Source organism: Gymnogyps californianus, chromosome 14 (assembly GCF_018139145.2).
Source record: "Gymnogyps californianus isolate 813 chromosome 14, ASM1813914v2, whole genome shotgun sequence".
Lineage (NCBI taxonomy): Eukaryota > Metazoa > Chordata > Aves > Accipitriformes > Cathartidae > Gymnogyps > Gymnogyps californianus.
Genome location: NC_059484.1, coordinates 20488692 through 20494691, shown reverse-complemented (window position 1 = coordinate 20494691; position 6000 = coordinate 20488692).

Below are 6000 nucleotides of genomic sequence, written 5' to 3'. Positions count from 1 at the left end.
ATCAACTCCCCACTGTTGGCTTCAGTGGAAATTGTTTTAATTTTCATAATTACAGCAAGGCCACTGCCTTTCCTGGATAAAAATATCTTCAAAAGTAGCTAACGGTATCTCCAAAATCCTGTGGAAATCCCCACTAACTGTCCCAGCCTTGCCCGGAAACCCAGACAAAGGGGTTTGCTCTTGGGGCTGGGATTCAGAGGCAGGAGCTGGTCACTGCGGCTCCTTCTGCCTGACTCTGCCGAAGGCTGCGGACCCTCCAGCATCGCCAGTACCCTGTGCCCACGCCACCTTTGCCTGTCATTAGCTCTGCACTTCGTTTGGACCCTTCTCTGCAATCATCTCAGGCGTTGACATTTCCTTTTCTTTCTCTCAGCAGAAGATGGGGAAGGGCAGCTGAGCAGGAGGGTGCCTCTTCTCCCGGTCGGCTGCAGGGGTGCCCAAGGGGCTGGGTGTGATGGGGATCTTGGGGTCTCCGGGAGGCCAGAGCCAGCCGGCCGAGGGGAACTGGAAGGGAGAGGAACAGAGACACTGCAGCCGGGCTGGCTTATAAGAAAAGAGAAGAAGAACCAGGAAACAGATTGGTATTTTGTTAAGTTAATGAACTTAAGAAGGAAGGCGAGGAGCTGCCCCGCGGGGAGGTGTGCCGGCCCCATCCCTGCATCCAGCAGCCCACCCCGCAGCCAGAGAGGGACCGTGGCTTTGAATTCAAGGATGTCTTGTCCCGCTCCAGGGAGGCGGCTTCTTCCGAGCCGAGAGGATCAGAGGCCGAAACTCGGCTTGCTTTCTCGGTGTCACGCAGAGGCTGCCCGCGGCCGGGGGCTCGTGGCGGGTGGGGAGCAGGGACCGCACCGCAGCACTGGGAGTGAGTCGGGTGCCGTCCCGCACCCAGGGGAATGCAGACCACCTCCCGGTGAATGCGTTTTGCCTGCAAACCGAGAGGGCCATGTGGGCGAGCAGACCCCGAGGAGCAGCGTGGGGTGGGACATAGCCACAGTAAATATCAGATTGTGTTAAACTGATTGTGGGGAGGTGTACAGATCAGTAAAGTACCAATACCCACCGCTCTGCGGTGTTACATTTCTCTATACCCCAGAGCTCTCTAAGGAGACGGGTAAGGACTGACGGTGCCCTTGCAAGCGATGCCTGCAGCAGAGGCATGGCCGGATCCTGGCACCTTGCTTAACCCACTTTTACCGTGTCAGCACGTAAACATATCGCCCAGCCAGAAAACCTGCCTGTCCCCACAGATCGGTACGGTGGCTTCACTGTGCTTCTTGGGGACAAGGGGGCTGAAGCTGCGCATGAGGCACGCAGCTGTGGGAGCTGGAGAACAAAACTATCCTCATCATCTCTATTATTTTTCCAGGCATATATTTCATCCGTTCAAGGGTATGGCGTGAAGTGTCCTCACGCTGCACAGTACATCTCAGGAAACGCAGCCATCGGGGCAGGGGCACAGTAAGCAGATCCACCTCCTCGTGTTCACCTTGCCGTAGAAAACCCTGTCGCGGCACCGTGTTTGCTTTCACGGCAGTGTTTGCAGAGGACGTGCCCTTGAAGCATGCAGATAAGATAACCGATGACTGGGAGCAATTTCATTTGCTATTAAAAACATTAAGTGACTGGAGAGCTCCTCATCTGTTACCTGCTGCAAGGGCATGCAGGGCACCGCAGCAGCCCCGGGAGGTCCCGCGGGAATCGCTGCCTGCTCTGCCTGCGCCTGGTACCTGGCAGCCCCAGGACGTCCCACGGGCATCGCTGCCTGCTCTGCCTGCGCCTGGTACCATGGCAGCCCAGGACGTCCCGCGGCATCGCTGCCTGCTCTGCCTGCGCCTGGTACCACGGCAGCCCCAGGACGTCCACGGGCATCGCAGCCTGCTTTGCCCACACCCACAGCGGAGAAGTGCAGCCCGGCCGAGGGTCAGCTCCCCGGGGTCAGCTCCGAGATGCCCGTGCCCCTACAACACTCTCCTTTCCAATCCTGCTTCTCTGTGGCTTCTCACTCAGCGGTCCCTTTCCCTACAAACCTGTCCCTCTGAAACCAGTAACAATTCCTAATTAATGGGTCTGGCCCTGTTCGTTCCTCTCCAGTTTGGGTTTCTTTGCTTTCCCTTTCCCGTGGCAGGACGCAGGAGGGCGTGGGGTCTGTGCGAGCCGGATTGCACGCCTGTTTATATTCACTTGGCTTGTGAGACATGGTTTGAAACGGGCCTCTCTTAGAATAAAAATATGTTATTTACTGTACAATTAAATATTTGTTTCCTAGTGGGTTGGACTTGAGTGAACTGTATTTTCTACAATACTGTTTAAGCATGACTTACATTCTTTCCCATTGCCTTCGTTTTTGTATCATTAATTTTCTTGCTCATTATGGCTTTATTAGCTGCAGTGAGCTTTTCCTGTGACTTTACATAGTAAAAAATGAAACAAAAAAAAAATTCAAAAGAACAAACCCAAAGATTTAAAAAATAACTTTGAAATTGAATTCATCTTTCACTAATTTGATCTGTAGGAAGCACAGTGGCAAATCGAATACAGAATATTTCTTAATTATTCAAGAGTTCTTCCCTGTGCAAGTACATCGGCCCAGCCTGGGCACGCAATTATTGTCTTTTATAATAATAGTACCGTGGCGTACCGAAGCGGACTGTCACAGCCTTTGCCTGCAGATTATCTGGCTCACCAAACACTTCCCATGGCGGCCGTGTTTAGCTCCGGACGGGCTGTTATTTACAGCAGGAGCCTGGCAGGGCAGGGCTGGGTTTCCGCCGGCCGAGCACTGGCTGGGGCTCCCTGCGTCCCCTGCAGCGGCTGCTGCATCTGACACGTTGCTCTGCGGGGACGGGACCAGCTCCCCGGCTCCTCTGCCCGCCGGGATGCGCCTGGCTTAGCACCTCGGGCCAGGGCACGCTGGCAACGACCAGCGCCGTTTGACCCGGGGAGAGGAGGGTTTGCAGAGCGCGTTGGGCACAGCCAGTGTTTAAGTCAAGCGTGGTGCCCGAGCCAGGAGGGTCTGGAGCAAGCCCTGCCCTGGGAGCCCCGCAGGCATCTCTTGCCTGGCCGAGTAGGACCCGTCACTGCTGGGCGTTAGGTCACTGCGCGGAGGTTTTGCCTGAAATATTTTTTGGGAAAAAAATCAAATACACCAAAAAATATTGTCAATGTTTATGTCAGGTTGCCCAGGTTTGATCCAAGGTGACTCCTAATTTTGCTGTTTTCTGGACATACATTTCTTAAAAATAATTCAGTGTAAAAACCCAAATGGTTTTCCTCGCTTCTCCTGGAATTGGGCGAGTTCCTCAATCATTTCGTACTTCCCAGTCGGACACTGGCCGCTCCATTTCCCCGTGCGGCCGGGGGCCACGGCGCAGCCAGACCCCCCCGGCCGGGACAGCCGCCCCCCGCGCACCGCACAGCCCCGCACTCAGCGCCCAAGACAAGGGCAAGCTGCGATTTTCTGGGTTAATTGCCAGGATGCCAGCGAAGGGGAGAGACAGAGATTTCTTTGTGCCTGCTCCAAGTGCCTCTGTTCCAGGAGAACGGCTTATAACCGACCTTGCTTTGTGTGGCCAGCCCTGGCTGACACTATTTGCACAAGTGGTTGAGCTGACAAAGAAAAAATCAGGAATTCTTGGAGATTTTGGGCAGTGAGGTATCTCCTGGAGCAGCCCCCAGACACTGAAGCCCCAGTTTTGTTTTCCTCACGGGGTTCAGATCAGAAAATCCAATGCCGCAACGAGCGGAGCTGATGTCCCAGAACGAGCCGCCGCGCCGGGCTGCCCGGGCTGCCCTCCCTCCCCTCCCGCACACCCAGCGAGGGAGGAAAAACCTTCTTAGGCAGCAAAGCAAAAGAAGAAAGGTCAACCAGTGACACACATACAGAGAGCCGGGCTCCTTCAAGTCCGTACATCCGTGTGTGACCTCCTGGGGTCTGGCGCGGTCCTGCCAGGTCTGGTCCCCGCCGCAGCGCCTGCGCCCAGCACCCACAGCCCCGCCGGCACTGCAGGACGGTGGGCCGCAGGCTGCTTATGCCAAAACGAGGAAAGAAAAATCTGTTTCCATTGTCAAACATGTGGGAAATAAAATTAAAACCAGTCAGTAAAAGACAAATGTGGTAGGACTGGTGATCAGCGTCACACGCTTTCCAGATGCAGCGAAATGTATTTTAAGGCTTTTGCCACCCAGTCCTTCTGGGTGCTGGGCTGACGCCTGGTGCACCCCGCGGGGCTGGGCTGGGTGCCAGGGGTGTTTGGTGCCCACTGGGTAAAGATGACAGCACAGCCCCACGGTGCTCCCCTGGGAAGGTCCTTGTGCAGCTCTGGAAGTGGCTGCTGCGTGGTGAGCCCTTCCCAAAGCAGGCTGAGCCAGCAGCAGCTCCCTCTCATCAGGTGGGAGACTCTGGCAGGCAGTGGGAAATTGCACGGGATGCGTCCGGAGAAGGCAGCTCTTCCCAGGCGCGGTGTTTTCCTCCAGCCCGGGAGCTGCGGCACTCGCACCGTGACCCCCCCCGGCACACCCAGCAGAGGCACGGCGTGGGGACCAGCCGGGACAGCTCTAGCGACGCACGCTGTGACGGGGCCGTACGTAGACGGGACTTTTCCACCTTTCTTTCAGAGCCACCGCTGCCGGTGACGGACACCGCTCGGGCTAACAAAGCAGTTTCCCAAGCGGGAAGAAAGCTGCCTTGGCTTGGCTTCCAGGGAAGTGGGGGCAGCTATGAAAGCTATGGAAACCACGTAACAATCAGAGGAAAGAGGAAAGTGATGATAATGAGCAGATATCAGCTACAGGCCTTACCTCGGGTGGGTTTTGTAAACAAAAGCAGCTATGGCAAAGTGGAGATGTAAGAAGCAGCGGGCGATGCACCGCTTCCCTGCCCGTAGGAACTACCTGGGTGTCAGCAGCTCCCAAAGTCAGAAAGGTTAAAAGCAGCCAGAGCCGGGTAACCTGAGCCCCGAGGAGCCTCCTGGGCTCTCGGTGTTTATATTCGCTAAGTTTTGGAAGACTGGGACGAGTGAAAAGCAAATGTGCCGGTGGGCTCTCGGCAATGATGGCCTGCCAGCCCGGTGCTGCTCTCGGGAAAAGGCTGCGGCAGCGGATTGATGCGGGCTTGATGGAGCAGGAACTGAAGGGAGGAAACAACACCAGGCAGCAGGGGGGTAGGAAAAATGGATTCTGTCAAGCTAACTTGATCTATTTTTAGATAAAACTGTAATTAAGTCAGTACTTGATAACAGCAGTACTTTTAAGGTAATAGGGCTTCTGTTACGTATCTGATTTGTAACAAATGCAACATGGCACATATTAAATGAATCAGAAAATGTCTGCTGTCCCAGAAATGTAATTACAGGAGAAGATTCCTCATTTGGTTAGTGTATCCAGGAGAGTCCTTTGGGAATCAGCTCTTGACTCTAAACTAGTGCTGAGCGCAAGTAAACAACATTCGTTTCAATATATAAGGTCATCCGTTAAAAAACAAAGGATGGGAGTCATTCTTCAGGAGGGGGTGCTCCCTCCTGGGCAACGGTGACTGGAAAAGACCAAAGGGATCCTGGCGAATGAGCCAGGACTGAGAGCAATGTGCAAGACCACAGAAAAGACAAACAAAATTACTCTACTGCGTGTCTGGTTGGGAGAGTGACTGGTTTTGACAGAAATCCGGGTGAATGAGATGATCTTAATTAGAAACAGTCTTCCTGCCTCTCTTCAATTCCTTCCTAATTACCTCAGCCGCAACCTGAAAGAGCAGAGGCCTGACACCACCTGCGGGTCACGGAGGAAGCCAACCCAAGCCCGGAGCAGCTGCAGCGGCTTTCGGGAGCCAGCGGAGGTAACCTGGGCCCCGGGCCCCCGGAGGTGGGTGCGCCGCCAGATGTGCGCCGTGCCAGCCCTACCTGCTGCCGGCTGGGCCATAGCTGCCAGCTCTGCTGCCACCCAGATGTGCTCCAGCTGTGGACGCTGCAGCCGCGAGCACCCTCACTCGCATGGGCCTCAGGCGCC